We start from the raw sequence: 13,468 nt of genomic DNA, 5'->3' as shown, positions 1-13,468 counted from the left end.
CACTGGAGATGCTTCTCATACACACACTGTACTGTCTGTCAGAGCAGACGGCTCTGCTGTTTCTCCTGCATTTTCCTACACATCTACCCACACACTGATATGGTGCAGAGGCACTCACACTTCAACATATGCTGGAGCACAAAACACTTTCCCCTCAGGACTCAGAGCCACTCTTTCAAGAATGCTTTCTCTGATTCTCTCTTCTTGTGATAAAATAACAGTTGGCAAAGAAAGTCTCAGTGAGTTGAAACAACCAAGAATTGAACCCATTTAAGAATACAAAGCAGTGTTACTACTGTCCCGGCTAGTTCTAAAACATCTCCTATGATAAAGACTTAGGCAGTTTCACTCTGCAACTCTTCATCTGACCTCAGCCAAAAGGTCAGAAGCCATACCCTGCAACACGTGATGGCATTTCAGACACCCCGTTCCCATGCCTGTTTCTTGGAAGATTCTTTGTAACATGTTGACAGCATGCAGGCAGGTCATTGACTCTTGTCCCCCAGATTTAATATTTTTTATAAGTACTGTGCCCACGCAGTTCTACAGATGAACTCCGGACAAATAGCTGATAGAGTGTTCCTGTACATGTTATTGATTTTGAATTCACACACCTCAAAGAGTCATCTTTGTCTCATAAACATAACAGTGTCTGCTGGATTTGGGTATTAGACAACTTGTTGAAAAAAATAAAATCATCCAAGAATGTGCTGTGTCCTGATAAATTTACAAATATGTTTTACTATTGGCAACACTAATTTAGATATTCTTATATTTATAATCATTTTAATGTAAATGTAAAAGTGGTTCAGAAACTATTAATAGTTTCCAGTTATGTAAGAGTTTAGAGGGTAGCAAATAATAGTGTTGACAAAAGAGGCATAATGCATCAGAGCATATTTTAACTACCAATAAGTAAGGATATTAAACTGCTAGTTACTATAAACTGTGTTGCCACATTCACACATTTTCTGATAATTCATATTTAATCCTGCAATAACATTGCCAGAAGTACATTTATTCCCATATACGAAGGTTATGAGAATGTCCACTTTTTAAAATGCCTCAGTAGTTGGATAATTTTCTAGCTAGAAGACAAAGGGGGGGGGGGGCGAAACATAACAATGGTTTGAAAATGGGGATGATTTCTTAGAAATCGGTGATCTGTAATCTTTCTTATTAAAGCTTTAATTCATTTTTAGAAGTGAGAATACAATAATGTGAACTGCAAAAGAAGAAAATAAAAATACGTTTCATGTTTTTCTCTAATATTTTTAAATGCCTGTAATGTTTTCTCTGGGGGCTACACAATTATATCATGCCCAGTAGCTTATATATATATATTTTTTCTTTTGATAGAACATAAGCGATAAGGGGGAGAGAAAGGCTAAAGAGGGAAGTATAGGCAGAGAGACAATGCATCTCTGTTCTACTGCTAAGAAGCTTGTTTGATGCTCCACATGGTGGCCAGGGGCTTGAACACATATTATGTGCTCTACCAGGTGAGCTGTCTCCCTCAAACAAAGCTTTTGATAAAACTATATGATATAAATACATTGGAGTCTAAGTATTATTATTGGTAATTAGGAATCCACTGAAAAGTCTTTACTGTATTGGTCATTCTCACTCATAATAAGCATCAATAATCAAGTTTTCTGCCAAACCTGCTGTTCGAATGAATCTGAACTTACACCAGTGTTATTGAACACACTGGAACATCTTATCCCAGCATACCACACAGAACTTGTATGGCAACAACCAGTTGGACAACCAGCATCCGTGTTGTTATTGGAATCTATGCTGTTTGCCTCATTATTGTTTGCACATTGTCTGTAATGTAAGTACCACAAAAGCTTATTAATACAAAAAGTTTATACTTGACAATATCATCTTTAATATATGAAAATTTAAAGGACTTGATATGCCATCTTGCAGAAATTATAAGAATGGTGAAACCATCATAAAGTACTCAATCTTCTAGTGTTACTTCATTTAATGACTCTAGGAATCAGTCTTAATTTTTTTTTCAGAGATGTAGTCATTTATAAGATTGTAAGATACCAGGAGTATAGTTTCATACCATATCCACCACCAAAGTTCTGTGTTTGAAGTACTGTAGTTCCTATTGGCATCTGACCTACTCCAGCTACCTTATGTATGCAGCTCATAATTGTATATTTAATGACAGAATACATTCTGAGAAATGTGTCATTATGACTAGGCAGTGATGTACCAGGTTTAGCACACATGCAACAATGTATAAGGACCCTTAGTTAAAACCCTCAGTCCCCACCTGCAGGTGGTAAGCTTTATTAGTGGTGAAGCAATGCTGCAAACATGTCTCTCTCTGTCTTTCTCTCCCCTCCCCCGTTTTTGTCTGTCTCTGTCAAATAAATAAAAGGTTAGAAATGTGTCATTATGCAATTTTATCATTGTGTGTACACCAGAAATTGCAATTACCTAGGCAGTATAGTCTGCTACATATTTAGGCTCAGGCCTACCTCCTTGCAACCCCCCCCCCCCCTTTTTTCCCCCTAGGAATATAGGTTGTAAGAGGGACTGGAAATGCAATTGGTCAGTTTAAGGGCAAACTGGATGGGACTTGAGTCCCTTCTAAGGCATTCAGTCTCCTAAATCAAGCCTTTTAGCATCAAGATTGGTTTCCCTAGCATTTGATACTAAAACAAAGATTGTAATCCTATGAAAACTGCTGTTTGCCCTGAGGGAGAAACCAAGCAGGAACTGGGGGTAGGAAGCTTGCATTTCTGCCCTTTTGTTTTCCAAATTCAGCTCTGAAACCAAGCAGGAACTGGGGGTGGGAAGCTTGCATTTCTGCCCTTTTGTTTTCCAAACTCAGCTCTGAACGGTATATATTTCTTGTAAAACAATTCCTTTCAGCAGAACACTGAAAGTCACTATCTTTGTCTAACTCAATTTAATCAGTTTCAGGTAACTTCTTCCCTCTGGGGCCATGTGAGGTTGCTCTGCTTCTTTAGCATCATGATTGCAATGCTTTTCATTAATATTCAGCAAATTTCTTTTGAGCACTTCCTCTGTCAGGTACTGTTTTAGATGACTAGAATCACATTTATTTAAAAATCATAGCACATTTCTCTAAATATCCATGCTCTTGGGTGATACTTATTTAATTTGATTGAATCCTAGATTCCTGGGAGTAAAATGGTGCTGATAATTGAGACCTGCACCAAGTGAAGTCCTAGTCATCTCAAGTCACTTCCTATCTCTCCACAGAAAGTGTTGTATTTCCATAACCAAAATCCATTTAATAACTCTGCAAGGTAGGCATTATTGTTCTATAGAAAAACTCAGTTTAGTGAAGCTAATAAATTTTTCTTAGCCATAGATTAAAAAATTTTTTTTTCATCCTTGAGATTTTTTTCCCTTGGGGTAAAGTCGTAGAACACTCAGTTGAATACACATAGGTTATCAAGTGCAGGGACCTGGGTTCAAGACCCTTCTGCCCACCTGAAAAAGAAGCTTCATAAGTGGTGAAGCAGGTCTTCAGGTAGTTTTCTCTCTCCCTCTCCCCTTTCAATTTCTCTTTGTCCTATCCAGTAAAATAGTTAAAAAAAAAAAAAAAAAAAAGGAAACATTAGCTCCTGGAAGCAGTAGATTCATTCTATAGGTACTTAAACCCTACAATAACCCTGGTGGCAATAAAAAAAAAATGATGATGATGGTGATAATAATAGAGATTCTCACCCTGATAGTTTCAAAGAAAGGTCTTCAGTCCTTCTACTATATCAAGCTATTCTAATATGTAAAACACTCAAGCTGCCTAAGGCAGTAGTAAGTACTTCAAAACTGATTTCTTTCATCCTTTTGCCCTCCCTTGCACTTAAGTGGATCTCTTTGAGGTCCTAAAAAAAAAACTCCTATAATTAAAACCAATCAGAAAAGCAATCACCTAGGCCATCAAGTATGTAAACTGCCAACTATAAACTCAGTAATGTCCCTAAATGAATTTAATGAATGTTAATTGACGGAATAAATAAAAACTATGCATTTTAGCCCAATTTTCTCTACAAATTACCTGGCCTTTAGAATTACTGATTGGACAGCACTTAATGAAATTCTATTTCCATTAAATGAAATTTATTTTATGAGCTTATATTACAGAATGCATCCAAGTTCACCTGAAAATACTTCATTGTTTTTTTTTCCTACCACCTTGTTCAATTATTGCTTGTCTACCAGATGAAAAGAAAGTGCAACACTGCTATCATTTAATATAAATTAATACTTATATATAAATTAATTTTAATTATTAGCTTCCCCTCTGTTGTCACTTTTCCTGTCAACTCTAAGTTGGTTAATGACATTTCTATTATCTTGGTCATCCAAGCTAGGCCATTGGATTTCACCTTTATTCCTCCTACTCCTTTATCCACTAAGAAGTAATAGTTCTGCTTTTGACATAACTTGGGATCAGTCCCCTCTGATTTAGACTTTTTTTTCCCCTTTCATGGGTGGGGGGTAATGGTTTATAGTACAGTTGTTTGACACATGGGTACAACTTCTTATCCCCCATGACAGATGTCTGCAAAACACTCTCAATCTCAATGTATGTCCTTTTCCACCATCATGCACCAGGATCCCAAAGCCCTCCTCCCCTCCCCCAACTCTCTCCCGCTGCTGTGTTAAGTGGGATAAAATAAAAAGATAAAGATGAATACCTCTGATTTAGATGTAAATATATTGTTTTTGAAGCCATACATGGGCCTGCTGCCCAGTGTGACAGAAAATCAAACTCTGTCATACCAGCTTTTGCAGGATGTGAAAGACATGACTGCCATTTAATTCTGCATTTGAAGATTGGGAATATGCTACTCAATTCAACCTCCTCACTCTTCACAGAGTGGTCAGTGACTGGAAAGCCAAGCCCTGGAGCAGTCAGGGAGGAAGTCAAAACCTTCAGTTGTGGGGGCCAGTGGTAGCACAGCAGGTTAAGAACACACAGCAAGGAACACAAGGACCAGTGTTAGGATCCCGGTTTAAAACCCTGGCTCCCCATCTGCAAGGTGGTCTCTTTACAAGCAGATCTGCTGGTATCTATCTTTCTCTCCCTTTCTCTGTCTTCCTTTTCTCTCTCGGTTTCTCTCTGTCCTATCCAACAACAATGGAAAAAATGGCCTCCAGGAGCAGTGGATTCCTAGTGCAGGCAACTAGCCCCAGTGATAACCCTGGAGGCAAAAAAAAAAAAATCCAAACCTTCAGATGTTCCTGTTTCTTGGACCATGGTTTCTCAAACTTTCTTTTCTTTTCTTTTCTTTTCTTTTCTTTTCTTTTCTTTTCTTTCTTTCTTTTAAATATATTTTTAAAACAGTTATTTGTTCCCTTTTGTTGCCCTTGCTTTTTTTTTGTTGTTGTTGTAGTTATTATTGTTGTCATAGTTGTTGGATAGGGCAGAGAGAAATGGAGAGAGGAGGGGAAGACAGATGGGGGAGGGAAAGATAGACACCTCTTGTGAAGTGATTCCTTTGCAGGGAGGGAGCTGGGGGCTCAAACCAGGATCATAAAGCTGATCAAGCCCAACAGGAAGGGGGTGGGACTGTGAGTCCTGGAGGCTGTCTCTTTGTTACCAGATTAGATTTTAGAATGTTAATTATCCCTTTGCAAAGGAGTTTCAGTAAGAAAAATACTCAAAAATTATCATCTCTCTCCTTTCTTCATCTCAGCTATCTAATATGGCAGCCTTACCCTTCTGGATCAAAATTTTACTTGGTGTCAAGTAGAATCCATTGTACTTAGATAATGGTAGTGACTAACTCTAATGGATGAAGTCTTAGACTTTAATCACTTATTTACCAATGATCTGACTTTCACAAGCCACAATTTTCCTTTTAAAACTAAGAAGAAGAAAAAAAAAAGGAAAAGAAAGAAAGAAAAAGAAGAATCCTGTTATTCCCAGGACTTATAAACTATATGTAATTCTTCATGGGAAATGTCACAGTGATCTGGGGTGGCGATGGGGCAGCTCTTTAGGCCTTTTAGGTTGTTTTTTTTTTTTTAATTAAGTCTTTTTTTATGGTCTTCAAAATAACTTTTCCCCATTTTTTTTGGGAGGGATGGATTTAATGTCTTGTAGCACAGTTGCCTATACATGGAACAATTTCCCAGTTCCTTGTGGCAGGCAAAATACTGCAAAATACTTTCACCCCCAACTTGAAACCCCAACCCTCTTCCCCGAGGACCTATTCCTCCACTCTTTCTCTCCAGAGTCGCCTACCTTGGTGCAATACTCCACCATGAGTAGAAGTTTTACTGTCTGCTTTTCCTTTCTTCTTTTTTTTTAAATTTTTATTTGTGATTTAATATAACGGGTATAATCCACACCTTTCCCACCACCAGAGTTCTGTGTCCCCATTCCCTACATTGGAAACAATATTAGTTCTAAGATGACAGATATGGGTTGACTATTATTTCTATATCTGTCTCTATATATTTATATATATTTGCCCCCTTTTTTTTTCCTGCTATGGTCCTGCCTTCTCTTCCTTTCTAAGTCACACCTACTACTAAATGTCTTCTCCTGCTCCCTTCTCTCTTCTCTCTGCCCTCATTTCAAGACCAGTCTTCCTCCAGTGACGGAGTAGGGATGACCCAGCCTCCTTTCAGAAAGTGGGGTAGTCTTACCATTGCTAGTTTATAGTAAGAGTATGGCCCTAAAGAAGCCCCTAAGAGGACATAGGATGGAAGTGACTAGTGATGGTAGAAAGGGGACTCTAGAGATCTAGGCCCATTGAATCTCTGGGGGAATCCAGAGATTCCCTGACTAGGGCCCCAGGTGATGGGGTGGTTTGACAGTGACCAAGAAAGCCATCATTAAGTAAGCCAGTCTCTTGCCCTTTTTTCAGCTATTGTAGTTCTTTCTTTACCTGACAAGCTTGGGCTTCTCCTACTTGTTCAAGTGTTGAGTGTCATTTGTTGTGTATAAACTAGGATTAGGTTTATGGATTCTGGCCTCAAGTTAGGGATAAAATACACATAGGATTTTAGTGGGGTCTAAGCTAACTTTGAGTTTTACTGCATTTACTTGTTTGGTGAGTCTAGGAAAGGTTGTCATAGAGACCTTTTCAGATTCTTTTTTTTTTTTTTACTATTATAATAGAATTATTTTATTTTTTATTCATAAAAAGTAATCACTGACAAAACCATAGGATAAGAGGGGTACAACTCCACACAATTCCCACCATCAGAACTCCATATCCCCTCCCCTCCCCTGATAGCTTTCCTATTCTTTATCCCTCTGTGAGTATGGACCCAGGGTCATTATGGGGTGCAGAAGGTGGAAGGTCTGGCTTTTGTAATTGCTTCCCCCCTTTTTTCATTCTTATCCATACTGGGGGAAAAAGAATTTCAAAGTGGAGGTATCATTGGCACAGTAAGAGGAAGTTTATTATTTTTCTTTAAAATATTTTAATTTATTCTTGGATAGAGACAGAGATAAATTGAGAAGGAAGGGGAAGATAGAGAGGGAGAGAGACAGAGAGACGCTTGCAGGCTTGTTTCACCACCTGTGAAGCTTTCCTCCTGTAGATAGTGATGGATCTGACCCAGGTTCTTGAGCACTATAATGTGTGTGCTTAACTAGGTGTGCCACTCTCCAGAAACAGAGAGAGTGGGCAGAAAGTAGGCCTTTCCTGAAACGAAAGTTCTGGGTTCTGGGTTTATGTTTTTCTTAGTCCTGTGTACTTCCCACTGTCCGGACTGACCAATTTATATCTATGTGGGCTAACTCAGTTCTTGCTGTTCAGTGGTCTACCACGGGTAAAGCTTTGGCTACAGAATGGCCGATTACATCTTTCAAGAGATCTTGTGATAGGTCATGAATTCTTAGGTGATCTCTTTGTTCTTCTGTCTGTTGGATTCCTGCCACATTAGCTGGCTTATTTGCTGACTCATGGTCCTAAATATGTTCCCTTACTACTATCCTAACAGAAACACTTCTTTCTTTTTACCATTCACATTTCTGCTTACCACTGTTCTTCAAGACCTACTTGCTGGATCCTGGTCTTCTCAAACAAAACTAGCCACGCTCTTCTTCTAGTCCCATAACACTTTATTATTTCTCTTTTTTTTTTTATCACATGTCATTTTTATGGCTTGTATAATTATGATCTGCATGCATAATAAGTTGGACAAGTTTTTATTATCATAACAGATGGCACCAAGTTCTTCTAGGACAAAACTCTCTTGATATAGAAAATGTGCCTTTAGAAATTCCTTGGTCATAAATTGTAGACTGAACCTTACTTTCACTCCCACCCAAGGTCTTAGTTATACCCTTTCCTCCAGGATTTTGTTAAAGGGAAGGACTAGCATAAGGATCCCAGTTCCAGCCTCCAGTCCCCACATAGAGGGGGAAAGCTTTGCAAATGGTGAAACAGTGCTGCTGCTCGTGTCTCTCTGTTTCTCTCCCTATCACCCCCTTCCCTCTCTATTTCTGGCTGTCTCTATCCAATAAATAAAGATTAAAAAAAAAAAAAAAGTATGGACATAGTTAGTACTAGAGGTTCCAGAACTAGGTCTGTCTCTTTCTCTGTCTCTGTCCTCTCTCAATTCTTCTGTCCTACTAAAAATTAGAAAGAAAGAAAAAAAAAAAAGAAAAATATAGCTGCCAGGATTCATAATGCGAGCACTCAGTCCCAACAATAACCTTGAAAGCAATAAAAAAAATAAATTAAAAAAATAATTTAAATGGGATGGGAGAGGAAAACAAAAGAAGAAATGCAAGGGAAATGAAATGCCAGCAAAATGAAGAAAGCCTGTGAGTAGCACAGAGATAGTCAAAGTCCCTACAAATATACGGACAGTAGATAGAACTGCAAAGCTCCAGGCACCCCTAAACATCTACACTAAGAGGGCTGCTAAATATGTAAATGAGCTTCTGTCATTCTTCTTGATTTAAAAATTTGAAGAATATATTGGTTTTCATATCAGGACTGGTACTAGAGGCTAACGCAGTTTTCCATGAATAGAAGCCTCTTAGAAAATTACATACATATTTAGAGAGGAGGTACTTTAGTGCTTGTATGTTACAGATTTGACATAGATTAACATCTTTTTTTCCACAGACACCTAAATGCTACTCCTCACTCAATTATAAACTAACTGAGAATCTCTTTACTTATCCATTTTCCTGAAAATATTCATTGACTTATTGTTGAGTCAGTAGTGTTATGATGAAAAATAGCTATGAAACTAAGTACTGCTAACTAGCACTCTCATCGTACTAGTTTTCTCAGCAAGAGAAAAACCAGCTAATGGTAAAAATAACATCTAATCTTCAATAAATATGGTAAAAAAAATAGGTTTAGTATTGCTATACTAAACCATCTTGCTATATACTACACAATTTTATTTTTTCCAGTGGAAAAATACAATCTAGACTAAACAGAAATGTAGACCAAAGCTCCTAAGTCTGTTATTGTTCTAGGCACTTTTAACATCTGAGACACATGTCCTTCCTGCTGTTTTGTAATTTTGTGGTGATGGTATTAAATTTAGGTATAGTGGCACAAGACATTATTATGTACCTGCAATATTACACAGTAAGTTTACTATAAGCAGTATGGTAAGCCTCCCATTGATAATATAACAATATCTGATTCAGAGAACTGTGAAAATGTTTTGCCAATAATAGAGAAGGGTGAAATTAGGAAAGTAAATATTTGTATGATGCGTCAAGAAAGTAAATAATATTCACATACTATCTTAACATTCACAAGATGATTTTAAAATTAAATAACATGTACATGATAATTATTGCAAAGTTTCTATTTAAAGCTTCCCCTTAGGCAGATAGAGGTGGGCCAGGACTGTGCACTTTGTAGACAGTACGGTCAGTCCTCAGACTTCTTTATGAGAAACCAACTCAAAATGGATCACACATCTGAATATGAAAGCTAAATGTTTCAATGCTTAAGAAAAAGGGTAGGGGGTCAGGTGGTGGCGCAGTGGGTTAAGCGCATGTGGCGCAAAGCGCAAGGACTGGCGTAAGGATCCCGGTTCGAGCCCCTGGCTCCCCACCTGCAGGGGAGTCGCTTCACAGGCAGTGAAGCAGGTCTGCAGGTGTCTGTCTTTCTCTCCCCCTCTGTCTTCCCCTCCTCTCTCCATTTCTCTCTGTCCTATCCAACAACGAATAGCGTCAACAATGGCAATAATAATAACCACAATGAGGCTACAACAATAAGGGCAACAAAAGGGGGGAAAATGGCCTCCAGGAGCGGTGGATTCATGGTGCAGGCACCCAGCCCAGCAATAACCCTGGAGGGAAAAAATAAATAAATAAATAAAAAGAAAAAGGGTTGAGTGAAACTTCAAGACTTCTGTTTACTTAAAGCCTTCTTAGGTACAATGCCTACTACATATACAACTAAAGTAAGTTGGGCTTAATTAAAATTTAAAAAAATTATTTATCTTTATTTATTTATTGGATAGAGACAGCCAGAAATCAAGGGGGAGGGTGGAGATGAAAGAGAGGGAGAGACACCTGCAGCACTGCTTCACCATTTGCAAAGCATTCCCCCTGCAGTTGGGGACCGGGAGCTCAAACCCAGGTCCTTGAGCATTGTAACATGTGCACTCAACCAGGTTTGCCACTACCTGGCCCCGGACTTAATTAAATTGTAATCTTTTGTGCTTGAAGAATACAATAAAAAGAAAAAAAAAAAAGACAGCTCACAGATAAGGAGAAAATATGTGTATGTTATATATCTCATAATGAACTTGCTTCCAGAGTAGATAGAAATCTTACAAGTTGGGGGAAGGCAGTGTTTTGCCCATGGCTGAGTGCATACACTACTATGCGCAAGGACACAGGTTCAAGCCCTGGCTACCCACCTGCAGGGAGACACGAGCAGTAAGGTATGTTTGCAGGTGTCTTTCACTCTCCCTCTCTTTCTCCTCACCCCTACTCAGTTTCTTCCTGTTCTATCTAGTAGAAATAGAAAAGGGGGAAAAAATGAAAAAAATGACCACCAGGAGCAGTGGATTTGTAGTGCGGGCACAGAACTCCAGTGATAACCTTGGTGACAAAAAAGAAAAATCTTACAACTTAACAGTGAAATAACTTTAATGACTATGAAGTTTTCTTTTGGGGCAATGAAATATTTTGGAATTAAGTAGAGGTGATGGTTCTGTAACACTGTGATATAATAATGACTACTGAATTGTACACTTTATTAAAGAATAAATTTATTAAGATGCAACTGTTTCTAACCAAATAAGGTAGAAGAAATCCAAAGTTAAGAAGTGTTAGAGATGTACTCAGCATTAAGTCAGGTTTACATTTAAAATAGACTAATCTGGCTGCAGGCTCCTGGCACGTTCCAACCCGCCAGCCTGCCAGCCCGGGCCTCAGCCACACATGCTCATTTCCGGATCTGGGTCCTGGCGCTTCTGGGCCTAGTTGTGGGATTCTGCTACAGACCTCCAGATGTCAGCCTCTGGAATTCAGTAGAGGATGAGTCCTCAGCCTTCCTTTCACTGGTAAGCAAGCCACTCTTCCCGGCTGCTGTCTCATCACTGCTACCCTCATGTCTGCCTTACTCCTCAATATGGATTTTGGCCATCCTCCCCCCAAGAAGACATTAGAGGGGAATGCTGAGCACCAGAGTTTTGTCAAGAAGCGGTGATTCCTGGAACAGAGGGGTATTCTGAACAAGAAGAGCCAACTCCCTAGAAAACTGCCTAAATTCCACTCCGAAGCTGCAAAGAAAGGGGAAATCTCCAAAAGTAGATGGCACCAGGAAGGTCCTTCCTGTTTTGAAGAAGACAGCTGCCTACTGGAGCATCAGGGCAGTCCTTGAACAAGAAAGTTGCTGTGCTATGGCTGCCCCCTGCCCCCACCCAGAAAACCAGTACTGTTGCAGCTAAAGTAGATTTGTTGGGGGAGTTCGAGTGCCCTTCCAAAGATTGAGAGCCACCTAAGTGGCTTCCAGAAGAAGGGCCCCCAGAACTTCACCACAGCTTCCACAGAGAGTAAGAACTCTGGAACCTTCCAGCAGGTGCCAAGTAAGATGATAGCAATCGACTGTGAGATGGTGGGCACAGGACTCAAAGGCCATGTCAGCGCCTTGGTGAGATGTAGTATTGTCAACTATGATGGAGATGTGCTTTATGATGAGTACATCCTGCCCCTGTGCCCCATCGTGTACTACCGCACCAGGTGGCGTGGCATCTGGAAACAGCACATGGTGAACACCACACCATTTAAGATTCCTTAGAGCTAGGTCTTGAAGATACTCATGGAGAAGATAGTGGTAGACCATGCCATCCACAACGATTTCAAAGTCCTTTGGTACTTCCATCCCAAGTCCCTCACCCGTGACACCTCTCACACCCCACCCCCAACCGTAAGGCTGACTGCCCAGAAAACGCCACCATGTCTTTGAAGCAACTCACCAAGAAGCTGTTGAGCAGGGACATTCAGGTTGGGAAAAGAGGACACTCCTCAGTGGAAGACGCTCAGGCCACCATAGAACTGTACAAGTTGGTTGAAGTTGAGTGGGAACAGCATCTGAACAGAATCCCCCCCAAAGAAACTAACAGGAGCAAGAATGCTGGTGACATGAGGTAGCAGAGGCAACACTCGGAAAAAACAAGGTTGTGGCCCTGCAGATTTTACCATCTTCACCTGCTGGAAGCTAGAACTGAGAGAGGCTCCACTTCTGACCTAATATTCATTGAATTTCACCTCAAGTGTTGTGTACTGTCTGGTTACGTGTCCTGTGAAAGGAGGAAACCTCCACATCAAAGCCCAGCCCTACACTGTCTCACTGTTTACCTCTCACTTGGTGCTACCTAGGTCCCAGGGTGTTCTGCTCTAGTGGAGCTTTTTGACTCTTGAGGGGCATGGCATGGCATGCTGGGAAGCATAGTTCCCTACACTGCCTTATCGTCAGGGTGGCCACATGTCCCCATCTTCCATCTTTGTTCCCAAGTCATTAGCAGCACCCTCTTTCACTCAGAAGTGGCCTGGTTAGGTGATAAATCAAATGATGATGTTACACATCACAGAGTCTGCTTCTAAATTCTTCCCACCTTGATCACATTGGTCAGAGAAGCCAAGTCTGGAGAGGTTCAGTTCTCCTTAGGGTGACAAGGCATTTGAGCTAAGGGTGTGGCTTAGAAATCAACTCTTTTGATTTGAGAAAATAAGCCTTTCCTAAAGTAACAGAAGATGCATTTAATTAGATCCCATTCTCTGTTGTTAAAATTTCGTACGGCTCCTGCTGGGCGGGCTAGCTTCACGGGCGGGTAACAGAGACACGGAGACAACGGCTGGGCAGGGAAGCTGTATTTCTTTATTCAGGAACAACGATTCATAAACTAAACCAAACTAATCACCAAACAGAACTCTGCTGTCTCTTTGCGGCGGCACAAGCACTCTCTCTTACTCTGGAACTCAGGAACTCTCTCTTACTCTCGAACTCTGTCACTT

General features: G+C 40.0%; 1 protein-coding gene and 1 pseudogene across 8 annotated transcripts in view; both read left to right on the top strand.

Moving 5' to 3' along the window:
• The window catches only part of KLF12 (KLF transcription factor 12), a 472,528-nt gene that overhangs the window by 407,597 nt on the left and 51,463 nt on the right, over nt 1-13,468 (top strand). The window lies entirely within an intron of this gene.
• Nucleotides 11,450-12,715, top strand: LOC107522731 (interferon-stimulated 20 kDa exonuclease-like 2; annotated as a pseudogene).

Source organism: Erinaceus europaeus, chromosome 5 (assembly GCF_950295315.1).
Source record: "Erinaceus europaeus chromosome 5, mEriEur2.1, whole genome shotgun sequence".
Taxonomy (NCBI): Eukaryota; Metazoa; Chordata; class Mammalia; order Eulipotyphla; family Erinaceidae; genus Erinaceus; species Erinaceus europaeus.
The sequence above is the reverse complement of the archived record's forward strand: the minus strand, read 5'-3'. Positions and strand labels throughout refer to the sequence as shown.